This window comes from Salvia splendens, chromosome 2, assembly GCF_004379255.2.
Source record: "Salvia splendens isolate huo1 chromosome 2, SspV2, whole genome shotgun sequence".
NCBI lineage: Eukaryota > Viridiplantae > Streptophyta > Magnoliopsida > Lamiales > Lamiaceae > Salvia > Salvia splendens.
In genome coordinates, this window is record NC_056033.1 from 15,514,499 (window position 1) to 15,531,736 (window position 17,238).

Here is a 17,238-nt window from a genome sequence, read left to right on the forward strand (position 1 = left end):
ATAATCTAGCGGATCCGCTAACCAAAGGGTTAAACCGTGATCAAATGAACAAGTTGCTAGAGAGAATGAGTTTGAAATCCACAAACTAAAGAATTATCATAGTGGTAACCCAACCATGATGACTGGAGATCCCAAGAACTTGGTTCAAAGGGACAACTAAGCTATGAGAGTTCATGAGAAACACTCAACTATATCTATTCCCTAGAAAGCAATAGAGTGTTGGAGAACTTGCCTAGTGGTAAAGGCTAAGTCTATGACTTTTAATGGTTCTTAAGGATCTCAAAGAGATGGAGTTCTCAAAGAGACCAAGTATGGCAAGGTACTTGTCTAAGAATCACCTATGTAAGTGCGAAGTGTGGTCGCTTCATAAAACACACTTATGAATCCAAAGTGGTGTCCAAGACCGCAATGGACACAAAACGTGAGAACGGATGAGGTTGAGGTGTTTAAGCGTTAACACCATTGTCTCGGTGCACGTTGTGGGGGATTAGTTCAAAGCATCGCGCTACTAAGCCGCATGTGTATCCGATGGTGTTGACTATGGAGGGTTCAAAGCCAACAACTACCTATCCTTATGCTTATATACCTCTCGAGGGTTGAGCTTGTGTCTGCATGCATATGCATTCGGCTATTTCCACTCATGTGGGGGATTGTAAAAATCATGGATTAAATATGTCCGGTCAATGGATTTTGACCAAATAATAAATACGACGAGACATTTAATTTTGTGAAATTAAATGATATAGCGTCGATTGAAGGTTGGATTTCTCTGACTCTGTAAGCAGTGATAGTAAGTAAGTCAAGTGTGCACAGAGAAAACTAAAGCAAGTGCTCGGTCAAGACACCACGCTCCTTAAATCCACCGGATCACCAGGTCCAGGAACTCAAGAGAACAACAATGTTTTTGTCGTTGGACACACTCGACTCCCCTTAAAAAATAAATCCCTCAACCCGAATACTATAAATTAGTATAGAGAAGCGAGGTCGATCCCACGAAGATGGATTCGTGAAGTAGTGCTTAGAGACTCTGGAAACAAGCGGCTGCTGCCACGCAAAAGGGTTGAGAATTTTAACTACCTCTAGACCTAGGCACGAAATGTAAATGCTAGACCTATGACACGGAAAGGAAAATAGAATCAGACTTCAACACTGAGAGACACATTTTACTTCCTAGATTGAGTAAAGGCCTAACTAATTAAGACTAGACAGAGAGAATAAAACGGCGGGGACCATGACTCCAAATATAGTAAGTACGGCCAAAGCTGCAAATAACAAACTTATGCTCCCACTAACAACGACATGAAATTTCCTAACCGATTCAAGCACGCAAATGGAGAAAGAAGAGCATATATCTGGATTCGAACAGAATATAAAGATTTGGATGCTGGAAACTTACCATGAACCGGAAATACATCAGATCTGCGTAAACTAGACGAAATGAAATGAAAACACGTAAACTAGGCATGAAATTTAATCAATCTTGCTCAGATTCACGTCGGATGCTTAATCCACTCCGGATCCAAGCGATCCGAACCCAACAACAGACAAAATCGACTCTATCACTCCGGTTTTCATAGATCTGTTCCGATCAACTCTGAATTCAAACAATCACAAACATCTCCACAATACCAGCGAACTCAACTCTCCGATTCATCAACAAACAGACTCCGAACTCCCAGATCCAACCACAACCTGCATAAATTCAGAAAACAATTGCGAAACGCATCTAAAACAAGTAAACCAACTCAAATTCCAGAAGATCATAGCAGCAAAACCAGAAATCAACATCATCGTCATAACTGAAAATAAAACTCACATAAAATACGGAATAAATGGTAAAAAACAACCAGAGGTCCGAGCTTCGAACAACGAAGCTCGGCGAAATCAGCAAAGTACGAAAGCGGAAATTAAATTATTTCTTCGCCCCACAGAAGGACGGTGTTACAACCCAATCGAAAATGTGAAAAAGCTAGATGTGAACCCAAAGTGCGTCACCCTGAATCTCCCCTCGAAAAGAACCCAAGTGTGTGAAAAGTGAACTAAGCTACAGGCTGTTAGCGAGGTCTCCAACCGAGAAGATCCCTCCAGCGTACATGTTTCTCCATTTTATAGATGCGGACATAACCTTCTAGAGTCTTCGTAGAAATCTCTATTCTACCCTTCAACTCCGAGGTTTCCTCCGTCAAGCAATTTTTCGCACATTGTTCACTTATCCGCCAGTTTCCTCGGGCGTGTGATTACCGCCTTCTCTTCCTGGACCTAGCGGATTCCTTCTACACACCTGGCTTAAAACAAGTGTTAGACCCTGTAAATTCACGAATTTTTCCCCTAGACCTATGCATGAAATTAGCCTTATCAAACTTCTCACACTTAAACCATGCTTGTCCTCAAGTATGAAAGACAAGAAAAAAAGAAATAAGGCGAATTTCAATGCATGGTTCCCAAGAACGACTCTATAAACAAGACACTAACACAAAAACAGACTCGTAGACCTAGACAACTACAGATTCAGAAAAGAAAAAAATAACACACAAAGAACACAAAACACAACAAATAAGCATGCACTAGTTTCAACTTTTAGGCAACGGTCCCCACAAGCTTAAGTTTTCTCTGACTGTCTACAGTCTTCAAATCCTCCATCTTCCTTCGTCGACCTAAACGGTCCGTCAGTTTGTCAAGAAGCCTATGGATTTCCTAGCGGTTAGGTTCGCTCGATCGCTCATTCCTCACCAGGGATGGTAGGACCAAAACGCTCCGAAGTTAAAGTTACACCACTGATGCGTTGGGTTACGAGAGTTTCTCCTTTCTATCATCTCTTTTTTTTTTCTAGGTCAGGTAATATTTATTCTTTTTTTCCCTTTTTTTCCCCTGGACTTCGTCCAGCTTATACCTCCCCCTTTTTTTCAATTTTCTCCTCCCCTGGACTTCGTCCAGCTTATACCTCCTTTTCCTGGACTTCGTCCAGCTTATACCAACAGTTCTGGACTTCGTCCAGCTTATTCCTCCATAACCCATTTTTCCTCCTTTGTACTCTACTCCCTAAGCATCAAGTGGCTGCCTATTTTTTACATGTTAGCTCAAAGTGTTTAGGCTTATAACTCACTTTTATAGTGGGCTGCACATCTAGGTTATCTAAAGCATCCTCTATCGTCCTCACTTCATCCAAACCGCTTTTGGTTTATTAAGGAAAAGGGCATCAAAGTTGACGTGTATCCTTTCTTCAATTGCTCTTACTAAGGGAATTTTTGCCTTATTGTATCCACTAGCTCATGCAACACGTAAAAATAAAATAACAAAAACTGAAGACTCTAAGACTCTTATTTACATACTGCACCTAATCCCTCCCCCTCCCACTTCACTCAAGCTTGTCCCCAAGCTATCCTAGTGAAGGGGGGAAACAGGGAAGTATGAATCAACACAAAACAGACCACAAAACGAACAAACAACATGCTAAAAACAAAACAAACTTCTCACACTTAGACCGTACACCGGGCTAAGTGGGAGAAAGTTCAACAACTAAAACCAAACATGCAAAAACGGCACAACCCCTTCTCACACTTAGACCAAAGAATGGACTAAGTGTGGGAAATTGCAACACATAAGTACAGAACAAGCATACTGGCACAGAAAAACAAAAACAGAAAGCAATAAAAGATGAAAAGTAAAAGTTACTTGGGTTGGGGGGAATTAATTCGGGGTCTGGCCCCCTTGGGAGCCAGACTTGGGCGGCACGGTCTGTTGGGTCACTTTAGCCTTCTTTCTTGCCGGCGATTCCGGCTTCTCTGTCCTCTCTTCTGTCTGTCTGGGTACGGTCTTCTTTAAAGTCACGGGTCTAGCAGAAGACAGGATGGTCAGAGGCTTGGTGACTTGCGGCGGCTTCTGGATAGATAAACTTCCTGGACTTGGCGTCGTGGTTCCGCCACTGGATCCAGGAAGTGACTTTGGTGGTGCGTCCGGAAATTTCTCGCGCAACCACTTCATCATCGTCATTATTAATGCGACACCTTCCGTCATCCTCTCAGTACATCTGGATGATGTCTCCACCAAATCAGAAATGCGCCCCTTGAGGGCCACCATTTCCTCCCTAACCTTCCTGACTTCCGTTTTCATTTCGTCGATCTCCGTTCTTACTCCGACAACTTCTTTCCAGACTCCCTCAGCCCCAACACTGTCCTTCCCTTTACCCCGTAGGGCCACGATCTCTTCCCTCACCTTTCGAATTTTGGATCTCATCCATCCGACTTCCTTCCTCATCACTTCCACTTCCACGACTGACTCTCTGGCTGCATCCACATCAGCAATTTCCGTCACCCCCGCCTCCTCTTGCTCCTGTTTGATCTGGGCTTCCGACTTACCAACTTCATAAAAACAGACATCCCTCCCGTGCGTGATTAGCAGCCCCTTGTTGAAGAAGTAATCCATGTTGAAAACCTCTGGGGATAGACACATCTTCACTTCTCGGCAGGACTTGTGGATCTTCATGATCACATTCCGCTGTAGATAAGCCCCGAGAAGATGGCATGTGTATAGATGCCTGGAAGGGTTGGCAGTTACTTGGTGGCAGGCTTGGGCTAACCAGTAGCCCAAGTGGACACGTACACCCGTGGCCATGCACCAGGTAAAGTATAAGTCGGGAGTCGTCAATGCATTGTTAGTTGTGCCCATCAGATTATAGCTAATGAAGGTTTGGGCGAACCTCAGGATCATGTTCTCGATATGGTGGGCCTTCGAAAAACTAGTTTTAAATTGACCCACCCTCGGGTGGGGGTCAAGAACTCCCATGCGCTCTGCGCTTTGAAACCTGGCGTGAACTTTGGTGGGCCGACCATTCTCTCGTTCCATAATCCTTCGTCATCTTCTGTACGCGTCAGCAGACCCATCCGTAAGGTCCACTCACGGATGCTCATCACATGTTCTTCGGTGAAGAGCCAGAAGTTAATGGAATTGGCATCCAAGTCGGTGGTAGATTTAAACCGAAAAGTCGAGAAAAATTCTCGGGCTAACTTCCTCATCTCGTTCAGCAGCTCTTTAGTAATCCAGATTTCTTTCGGCTCAAAGTTGAGCTCCACCTCTTGTTCTTCTTCGGAGTCACTGGACCCATCAGGGCTTCCGGACTCAGCAGCGTACGGTACCTTAACAGGTGGAGGGAGAGAGGGTTCAACGGACTTCCCTTTTGCTTTCTTGGTCGAGGAAGGAGCAATCTGTTTTCCTTTCCTCTTCCTCTCAACCGCGTGTCGGCGCTCCTCCTTGTCGCTCTCCCCATCAGTAGGTCTAGGAGAGTTTACCTGGTCAGGAGCTGCAGGCTCTAGATCTAGCGACCCTGCTTCTGTCCGCGGGACGTGTTCCTCTATTTCATCACGTAAACCTCGACGAGCTTGCCTCCTTGCCCCCTGTGCGTTAACTGGTGAATCGGTCCCATCAGGGACATCAGTCAGATCTACCATCAAAGTAATCCCGTCGCCGCCGGGTTCTTGTTTAGCATCAGTAACGAGGGCTTCTCCCTTGTCAGACATAAAAGGGGTCGCCCCCTTGAGATAAACAGGGGACTCTACCCCAACCAACTCTTGTTCAACGTGGGCTTCAATACCCACGGACTTCTCAGGGGTTTCCCCCTCTTTGACATCTTCCTCAACAGTTAGGGCTTCGGTGCCCTCAACCACTTCTGGGGTTCCCCCGCTAATTTTCTATTAGAATTTAGGGCTTCGTCGCCCTCTGGAACATCACTACCAACAACTGGGGTTTCCCCCTCCAAACTTTTCCAAAACAGGGGATTCCCCCTCTGTACGACTATCAGCAACAACAGAAAGATCCACACCCACAGATTCTGGTAGGGCTTCTTTCTCCACAAAATCCACAGCGGCAAACACAGGGTTCACCCACTCAGGAACTCCAACTACTTCATCATTTAAAATAGGGGATTCCCTCTCAGCGACAAAATCTAACCTGGGTTCACTTACAACCAATAATCCCAACCCTGCCGCCAGATCTGCTTCTTCTTCGTGCTTTTCTGCGGCGGCTGTCTCCGGGATGGCAGTGTCAGGTTCTGCAACGGCTTCCGGTTGGGATGTTGAAACCCCTGAAGTTTCCGCTGGGGGTGGTACGACAGATGTTGAAACGGCCGGTACAGATTTCCCCATCACAGCCGCGAACAAAGCAAATGCCTCCATCGCCTTTTCTGGCCCCCCAAATTTTTGTAGGAGGTCAGCCATGAACGCCACCGTATTAGAATCGGCGGGTCCTAAAGTACTTCCTGCACTCTGTTTGTTGTCCATGAAGAATGCTGCAAAATTTTCACAGAAACTCGGACGGAATTTTCTCGATTAGGGTTAGAGAAAGAAAACCTAAAGAGAAATTTTTGGGGATTTTCGAATGTAGAGAGAGAGTGAGTAATGAAAAATAAAAAGCAGCACACGGTTATTAGCTGATGGGTATGGACGAGGACGGTTTTGCAGGCATGACGCTAGCGACCGTACGTCTCCTCGTAAAGGTGCCCCTTTAGTTTTTTTTTTTTTTTTGAAATCCAAACCGGTGCCAATTCCCTCCAATGTTTTGCTCCTCAACTCCCTGCCCCAGTAGATACTCTCTGCAGAACTACACATAAAAAAAGAATCAAGCTAAAAAAATGAAACGCCAGACCCCCCAGGTCTAGGATATGACAATATAAAAAACATTCCCAAGGAGTCTGGTATTTCGAAAATATTTTTGGAAGATTATTTTTTTCTGATTTGTTTGGGTTTTCTTGATTTAAGGAAAACAATTAAATATTTACAAATTGTGTTCAAGTGTTCTCACGATTCCTAGGTCAGGTCATGGTAAAACTTCTTGGATACTGGACCTAGGAAATCCTTAAGAACACACACTTCCTAGAACGATCAGGCGATATCAGGGAGTGCGCGTAGTGGCATTTCGTCCACTACACACAGCTCCGAGTTATACCTAAATACCTTCACACGATGACCGTTGACAAGAAAAATGAGTTGAGTTTGAAGCACTTCCCTAGATCTCTACTGCTCCATTTGCACGAAGACTCACAATAGTGTATGGTCCAATCCATTTGGACTTCAGCTTACCAGGCATTAACTTAAGCCGGGATTGGAACAGGAGAACTTTCTGCCCAACTTGCAGTTCCTTGGTCCGGAGATTCTTATCATGCCAAAGCTTGGTCTTTTCTTTGTACCACATCGCTGATTCGTAAGACTCAAGCCTCAATTCTTCCAACTCCTGGAGCTGCAGTTTCCTCTCTCCCTCACAGGCTTGAGGATTCATATTAATCTCCTTGACTGCCCAGTACGCCCTATGCTCAATTCCCTTCGGCAAGTGACACATCTTGCCGAATACTAACCTGTAAGGAGACATTCCAATGGGCGTTTTATATGCTGTTCTGTATGCCCATAGTGCGTCATCAAGTCTCTTACTACAGTCCTTCCTTGACGGATTAACCGTCTTTTCCAGAATCGCTTTGATTTCCCTGTTTGATATTTCAGCTTGCCAATTTGATTGAGGATGATATGGTGTGGAAAGGCGATGGTGAACTCCGTACTTTCTCATTAGAGCTTCAATAGTCTGGTTATGGAAATGCGTCCCATTATCAGATATTATAGCTCTGGTACTTCGTACCTGTTAAAGTTGTTAACTCTAAGAAATTTCGCTACCTCTTTGGCTTCACACGATGTGGTCGCCTTGGCCTCTATCCACTTTGAAACATAATCAACTGCCACAAGTATGTATGCGTTCCCGTATGAAGACGGAAATGGACCCATGAAATCCATTCCCCAGACATCGAAGATCTCACACACAATCACTGGAACTTGTGGCATTTCGTCCCTCCTGGAGATTCCCCCTGTCTGTTGACACCTCTCACAGTTCTGACAAAACTCGAAAGCATCCTTATGCAATGTAGGCCAGTAAAAACCACTATCTAACACCTTCCTTGCAGTCTTCCTAGGTCCAAAGTGACCTCCACAAGCTAGGGCATGGCAATGGTTCAGCACATCCCTTTGTTCCCATTCTGGTATGCATCTTCTAATCACTTGGTCAGCTCCCATTTTCCACAAATACGGGTCATCCCAGAAATAATACTTGGCCTCGCTTTTGAGCTTCATCCTCTGGGCCCGGGAAATTTCCTGCGAACTGGGCACCTCTCCAGTGACCAAGTAGTTTGCCAAGTCTGCGAACCATGGCTCATCGTTAAGACGACATTTTCCTCTCTCAGAATCACCTGGACCTGTTAACGCCATGATCTTTTCCCAATTGATGGGTCTAGGAAGTTCTCCTAAATAGTACAGATGTTCCTCGGGGAATGCATCTGGAATTGCTTCCTCGGTCTCCTCTTGAAAAATACGACTCAAGTGGTCAGCCACCTTGTTCTCAGTTCCTTTCTTATCCTTGACCTCCCAATCAAATTCTTGTAAAAGTAACACCCAACGGATTAATCTTGGTTTGGACTCCTTCTTCGTCAGCAGGTACTTAATAGCCGCGTGGTCTGTGAAAACGATCACCTTCGACCCCAACAAGTACGGGCGAAACTTCTCGAATGAGTATACAACAGCCAGCAACTCCTTTTCAGTGGTGTCATAATTCTTCTGAGCTTGATTCAGTGTCTTGGATGCATAAAAAATCACATAGCTTTTCCCATCAACTCTTTGACCTAGCACCGCTCCCACGGCGTAGTCGTTTGCGTCGCACATGATCTCAAATGGTAGATTCCAGTCGGGCGCTCTAATAATGGGAGCAGAAACTAACCTATCCTTCAACAACTGAAAAGCTTTTTTGCACTCCTCATCGAAAACAAACTCAACATCGTTATGCAATAAGTGAGTGAGTGGTTGAGCAATTCTCGCAAAATCCTTTATAAACCTCCTATAAAACCCTGCATGCCCTAGGAATCCTCTCACCTCTTTCTGATTCGTCGGGTAAGGCAGTTTTGAGATAACATCGATTTTTGCTTGATCTACCTGTATGCCTCTTAACGATACCACATGCCCTAGGACAATTCCCTCGGGGACCATAAAGTGGCATTTCTCGAAATTCAAAACCAAGTGCTTCTCCTGACACCTCCTCAGCACTACATCCAAACTTGCCAAACACGAGTCAAATGAATTCCTGTACACAGTGAAGTCATCCATAAAAATCTCGATGCAATCCTCCAGGAGATCCGAGAAGATACTCATCATACACCGCTGAAAGGTGCCTGGCGCATTGCACAGACCAAACGACATTCGTCTATAAGCATACGTTCCAAAGGGACACGTGAAAGTTGTCTTCTCCAGGTCCTCGGGATCCACATAGATTTGAAAATACCCACTATATCCATCCAGGAAGCAGAAATATTGCTTGCCCGCCAATTAAAGGTAACGGGAAGTGATCCTTCTTAGTAGCCTCGTTCAGCTTCCGGTAGTCAATACACATCCTCCACCCAGTAACAAGTCGAGTGGGGACCAACTCATTTTTATCATTCTTAACCACCTGTATTCCTGACTTCTTTGGTACCATATGTACTGGACTAACCCATTCACTGTCTGGTATGGAATATATGATTCCTAGGGATAATAGCTTCAATACTTCCTTCAGCGCTTCTTCCCTCATGTTCGGATTCAACTTGCGTTGCAGGTCCCTGCAGGCTTTTGCTCCTTCTTCTAGACGAATGTGATGCATGCACATATCTGGACTGATTCCAACCAAGTCAGAGAGTGTCCACCCAATAGCCTTCTTGTGTCCCCGGATCACATTCAGCAATTTCTCTTCTTGTCCCTCGGTCAAGCTGCTGTTAATAATTACCGGGAAATTTTCATTCTCCTCCAGATACGCATACTTGAGCCCAGGTGGAAGCGTTTTCAATTCTTTCTTGGGGACATCTTTTACCTGGGGCAAGGGATTTTTCTCTGTCGACTCTGTTGTGATTCCCTTCTTAGACTCAGTAGAACTGTCCATGCTCGCCACATAAGGTGCCTTCCTTGATCTAGCTAGCTTCGGGTTCGCACAGAATTTCAGAATCGCTTCAGCTAGCTCATCATCTGATAACTCACTCGTGTTCATTGCTTGACACCAACTAGCTACTTCTCTATCAATGGCATGACTCATCTCAGAATTCTCGATCTGTTCCCGCATTAATTCTGTCTCAAGGTATCCTGGACCAAGGGGTTAATAACATCTATAGCATGCAAATTTTCGACGTCAAGAGGTTTTTTCATTGTCTCATCTATGCTGAATGTATATTTCTCCCCATTATAATCAAGGCAGATGGTACCATCAAAAACATCAATGATAGTCTTGGCGGTACGCAGGAAGGGTCTCCCTAAAAGTACTCCGCCAGACTCTGCAGATTCATTATCACTCATTCTAATCACATGGAAATCAGCTGGGTACAAGAAGTCATGTACCTTTACTATTACATTCTCAAGCACTCCTTCAGGACAAATGCATGACCTGCCTGCCAATTGGATCACAACTTTCGTGTCCACCATGCCTACCCCTACTAACTTCTTGTATATAGACAGTGGTAACACATTTATGGATGCACCTAAATCGCACATAGCATGCTCGATTTTTACATCACCAATAGAGATGGGTAAGGTAAACATACCTGGATCATTGCATTTCGAAGGCATCCTCCGCTTTTGAATCACTGCAGAGACGTTCTCGCCTATCAAAATTTTCCCACTGGGTCTAGCCTTCCCAGCTATAAATTCCTTGATGAACTTGCTAAACACCGGCAATTTCAAGGCCTGTAAGAATGGTAGATTAATCTCCAATTTCCCGAAAATATCCATGAAGTCCACCGGTTCTTCCTTCTTCTTCTTGGCTTCCCTCCGGCTTGGGAAAGGCTTCAGTCGCTTCCCTGCTCCTGTAGAGCTTTCAGCTAAAAATTCTCCAGTTTCCTCCCTTACTGCCTCGTTCTCCAACTCCGGCTCTGGATCGAGGAAAAAAGGCTCAGCTGACCTAGGCAAGGGTTTCTCCAAATCCCATGTCTTAAGGTCATCCTAGAGGCTTGTCGCTTCTTTCGTTCTTACCACTGGCCCATCATATCCTTTTCCCGGATCTCAAGGTAATCTGACTTATATTCGCTCTATCCGGTGGTCTTACGGAGGCGGGAATCTTCCCTTCATTTCCCCTCATATCACTCAAAGAAGTGGCTATCTGGGATAACTGCTTGGCCAGCATATCCATTGCTGCCTTTTGCTCCTGTTGAGCATCTTGAAGCTTGTGCACTACGTCATTGTTCGATTGCAGGTTGTTTTGCATATGCTGCTGAGAACTGACGAGATCGTGCACCATATCATCGATACTCTTTGGTGATTTCGATGGCTGACTGGGCCCTGGCCCTATGCTCAGAGTCGGTCCACTCACTTGACCCTGACGAGCGTTTACTTGACCTCCTGAAGAGTTGTTGTATTGATTTCCTTGACCCTGGTAATTGTTCTGAAAGTTCATTTGGTGCGGTGGTACATAAGAGTTCCCTTGACTGTTCTGATTTCTGTTTCCCCAGCTCGAGTGGTCTCCTTGGTTCCGATTGATCCAGCTGCCCTGCCCTTCTTGATTCCTTCCTGACCAGTTACCTTGTCTTTCGGGCTGAGGTGCAAATTGCTGACTTTGTTGTGGTGCCGGCTGATTCTGCTCATTGTCAGTCCATCTGAAATTTGGATGGTTTCTCCAGGGCGCATCTCTCTGTCTCCCTGGATTCCAGCTCCCATCGGGATTCCAACTTCCCATTGCATTGACCTGGGCCTGATAATCTCCTTCCTGGGTCCCGTAATATTGCTGAATTTGATTATCTCCTGGACCAAGAGATTTCTCCTTCCCTTGTGAAGCCAGTGGAATCCTCTTTTCAATCGCGTTCAAAAGAGCTCTCTCGAGCCTATCAATTCTTGCTTCTACTTTGTCACCTTCTTGCTCTTTTACAGCATGCACCGATCCTCTCCTCACTGCATTCCTAGGGTTATCGTATGCTTTTTTAGCGTCGATCAACTTCCCCAGGATTTCTCTTGCCTCACTTCCTCTTTTTCTTGTGAAATTCCCTCCACTCGAGGAATTCTTTAAGTCCTTTGACTCCGGAGTTTCCCCTTCGTAAAACAGAGAGTAGGTCTCTGCCTCTATCATTCGGTGGTTCAGGCATGCATCCAACAACCCCTTGAATCTCGACCAATACTGACTCAGCGATTCATCGTAATCCTGCTTACACTCTAGTATTTCTTTTTTCAGTGCATTCGTCTTGTTGGATGGAAAGAAATAATCTAAGAATTCCAACTTGAAGTCCCTCCATGTGCGGATAGAATCTGGGGGCAACCTCAATAACCACGTATTAGCTTTCCCCTTCAAGGTAAATGGAATTGCACGTAGGCGATAATCCTCCTCTGTTGCATCATTCGGCCTCCACACAACTTACTGAATTCATTTAGGAACTCATACGGACACTCATTCCTACGCCCAGAGAACGTTGGCAAGATGCCCGAGTACGTTTGTCTTTATCTCAATAGTCCTCTGGCGTGGATTCATCACTATTGCTTGAGCTGGTTCTCCATCTAAATGGGCAGTGAGCGAACCGATCTCTGGATCTGGATCTACTACTTGCGCCATGACTACTTCCTCTGCTTCCCCTGTTTCTGACTCTGTTTCTGATTCGGGTGGTGACTCTGGATCTTCGCGTCCTGACGACGTCCAAGATTCATCGCTAGTAAATTCACTCGGAAACGGATCTCCCGTGGTGAACCCTGATCTGGTGGTCACAGTAGAGACTGTATCCTTAACCCGCCAGTTAAATTGGTCGTGTTTCCACCCAGATGAGTTGCTCCAGTAGGTAGATCTTGAGCCTCTGCTTATAAACTACAAATAAAAGAGAAAGAAAATAAATCAAAACTATTTACACCACAGGCTCTGAACACTAACACAAAGCACGTCATCCATCCCCGGCAACGGCGCCATTTGAAGGTTGGATTTCTCTGACTCTGTAAGCAGTGATAGTGAGTAAGTCAAGTGTGCACAGAGAAAACTAAAGCAAGTGCTCGGTCAAGACACCACGCTCCTTAAATCCACCGGATCACCAGGTCCAGGACCTCAAGAGAACAACAGTGTTTTTGTCGTTGGACACACTCGACTCCCCTTAAAAAATAAATCCCTCAACCCGAATACTATAAATTAGTATAGAGAAGCGGGGTCGATCCCACGAAGATGGATTCGTGAAGTAGTGCTTAGAGACTCTGGAAACAAGCGGTTGCTGCCACGCAAAAGGGTTGAGAATTTTAACTACCTCTAGACCTAGGCACGAAATGTAAATGCTAGACTTAGGACACGGAAAGGAAAATAGAATCAGACTTCAACACTGAGAGACACATTTTACTTCCTAGATTGAGTAAACGCCTAACTAATTAAGACTAGACAGAGAGAATAAAACGGGGAGGATCATGACTCCAAATATAGTAAGTACGTCCAAAGCTGCAAATAACAAACTTATGCTCCCACTAACAACGACATGAAATTTCCTAACCGATTCAAGCACGCAAATGGAGAAAGAAGAGCATATATCTGGATTCGAACAGAATATAAAGATTTGGATGCTGGAAACTTACCATGAACCGAAAATACATCAGATCTGCGTAAACTAGACGAAATGAAATGAAAACACGTAAACTAGGCATGAAATTTAATCAATCTTGCTCAGATTCACGTCGGATGCTTAATCCACTCCGGATCCAAGCGATCCGAACCCAACAACAGACAAAATCGACTCTATCACTCCGGTTTTCACAGATCTGTTCCGATCAACTCCGAATTCAAACAATCACAAACATCTCCACAACACCAGCGAACTCAACTCTCCGATTCATCAACAAACAGACTCCGAACTCCCAGATCCAACCACAACCTGCATAAATTCAGAAAACAATTGCGAAACGCATCCAAAACAAGTAAACCAACTCAAATTCCAGAAGATCATAGCAGCAAAACCAGAAATCAACATCATCGTCATAACTGAAAATAAAACTCGCATAAAATACGGAATAAATGGTAAAAAACAACCAGAGGTCCGAGCTTCGAACAGCGAAGCTCGGCAAAATCAGCAAAGTACGAAAGCGGAAATTAAATTGTTTCTTCGCCCCACAGAAGGACGGTGTTACAACCCAATCGAAAACGTGAAAAAGCTAGATGTGAACCCAAAGTGCGTCACCCTGAATCTCCCCACGAAAAGAACCCAAGTGTGTGAAAAGTGAACTAAGCTACAGGCTGTTAGCGAGGTCTCCAACCGAGAAGATCCCTCCAGCGTGCATGCTTCTCCCTTTTATAGATGCGGACATAACCTTCTAGAGTCTTCGTAGAAATCTCTATTCTACCCTTCAACTCCGAGGTTTCCTCCGTCAAGCAATTTTTCGCACATTGTTCACTTATCCGCCAGTTTCCTCGGGCGTGTGATTACCGCCTTCCCTTCCTGGACCTGGCGGATTCCTTCTACACACCTGGCTTAAAACAAGTGTTAGACCCTGTAAATTCATGAATTTTTCCCCTAGACCTATGCATGAAATTAGCCTTATCATCGATCTACATTTTACGTAGATAAATGTAGTATATTCACTTTCTCAAATCCGATTTCCGATGAGTGAGAAATAGTGGATTAAAGTTGGGCATAATTAGCTTTTAATTAAAGCTTGGAGTTTGAGTTTAGGGAGTAATTAACTAGTGTTAATTATCCCACATAGGAGAAGTAACACATATTTTAATGTGTTTAAATTAAGTGACTTTATGTTACTTAATAATTATAGTGGACCAAGATGGGTGAAAGAGCCCACACGCGCGCAAACGCGCGCGCCGCCGCCGCCGCCCGCCTGCCCGAGCCCGTGCTCGTGGTCGTGGTCGTGGTCGCGGGCCGCTGGCCTCGGGCCCGGGCCTGATCCCGATCTTGATCTTGGATCTTGGCAATTGGTCTTTGGGTGGTCTTTGGGCTTGGTGCTTGGCCCAAACTAATCTTTTTAGACCACCGCCGAGTCAGCAATCCAAGTGGCTTGACACATCGTCAAGCGAGGCACAGTCACGGCTGCCACATAAGAAATCCACATGCTCCACACGCGAAAGGCACACGCCTGTAACCGACGACGGTTACGAATTTACCATGATGGGCCTTCAATGGCTTGGTTGACCCTGCATGGTGGCTTGGCCTATAAATAGGCTAGCCATACCACTGCATTAGCTACACAAAAACAAGCATTCTCTGCATTCATAAGCTCTCTCCCTCTCTCTGCATTGTCTTTCTGTCGAAGCTCTGCCCTCTCCTCCATCCAGTTCGCCGGAGCTCTGCTGATAGCGGTGCTGCTTCACCAGAGACGTAGCCGTTTTACCTTTGGGGACGACACGTCAAACCGAGAGCACTACCGGGGCGTATCTCGTCTTGCGGGAAGAGGCCTCCTCGACTCGGCTAAACTTTGTTCATGGTTTATTGTTTCTTTTCGTTGTAATTTCAGTTTCGGTTTCTCCATCTGTATTCCTTCCTTTTGGTTTGTATTACGCTCTGTTTATATCTTGTAATCCCCAGAAACCAACAAGGGAAATAAAGATAATTAGGTGGTAGTGGTGCTTATGAGTTGTCAATATTAAAAATTCAAGAATACTTTTATATCTATGGAGAAAAATAAAAGACGTACGAGGGAAAATGATGTTGTGAGCAGGATTCAATACCTGTGTTTTTAAACTGTCGCACTCTGTAATTTTTAAGTTATCTTGTGTGAAATAGGGAAGAAGCTATTAGTGCGGATCTATATAAAAAGAGAATGATACCACAATATGTCTGGGACTAGCTAAGCTTTGTACAAATTTCTTTTAACTTTTCATGAATTTTAAAACTGAAATGTTAAATTACTAAGTCTAAAATCAATATAAATTATAGTAATTTTTTTAATTGTTTCATTTATATATAAATATTAATTCTTAATAATGTTCAATATGATATTGGCTTATTGAAATAAGAAAGGAAAATATAAGAAATGAAAATAAAATAAAGGAAAATAAAATAAAGGAAAATAAAATTAAAAATCATATCATAGTGAAATACTATATTATTATGAACATCATTAAAAGACGACATTTGATATACATATGAGATAATTTTAAAAAAATCGAAACTTTATAATTTAACAGTTTGATTAATATTGAAAAGTTGAAAAAAAAATGAAACTTTTTTTTGATACAGTACTAACAAATAATAATAGGGTTTGGTTCGCATATTTCACATTTTAATCCATAAAAGTTATTTTAATTTTTAGACTAACTATGAATATATTTAGTTATGTGTTTGTGTTGGAATCGATCCAGCAAATTATACACGGCTTCGATTACAAATCACTTTTATAACGTTTATATTCCACATACGTAATTCTATTTTATATAGTACTTCATAATTTTCCCTTTTATAAGAGCATGGGCAGCGGTGGACGGACGACGTTCATCCGTCCGTGCCGCTGGCACGGACAAGCTCCACCGCCGCTGGCACGGCGCTGCTCGCTGCGAAGAGCACGTCCGTGCCAGCGAGCAGGCGATGTGGCGGCACGCGATTGGGCCGTTGCCTTTGAAATTTTTTTTATTAAAAATCGGTTTTTAATTAAAAAACTGATAAAAATAAGAAAAATTCACTTCCCAAAAAAATATATCCGTTTATTACCGTTTTTTACCACTTTTTAATTTTTTTTTATTTTTCCCCCAAAAATACACATTTTCATCTATAAATACCCCCCACTTTCACACCCAAAAATTCACATAAAACTACACAATTCTCATCTTCATTCTCTCATATCCATTTTCATCTTCATTCTCCCATATTCATTCTCAATCTTTCTTCCACTCCTACACCATAACAATGTCCGACCACGGCGATAACCCCCCGGGCTCCGGTTGGAACCCCGAATTGGGGGTAGTGCCGCCGGATGAGTAGTCGTCCACGGGGGTATTTTTAGCTTTTAATTATGTAATTTTTAATTTTTAGGATTTTAATTATGTCTTTTTTATTTTATTTGTAATTTGTAATATTTATTGTGGTTTTTTAATGAATTTTAATATTATGGAATGTTTTTGTTTAATTGAATTTTAAATTGAATTGTGCTCGTCCTTGCGGAAGAGCAAAGCTGTGGGTGTTGTGCTCTTGCCAGAGAGCAGACAGGAATAGTGGCGTCGGGCCCACAACCGTGTTCGCTGGCAAGAGCACGGTTGTGGATGCTCTAATCCTATATTTTTATGTATTAGAATAAAAGATGATTGATCTGC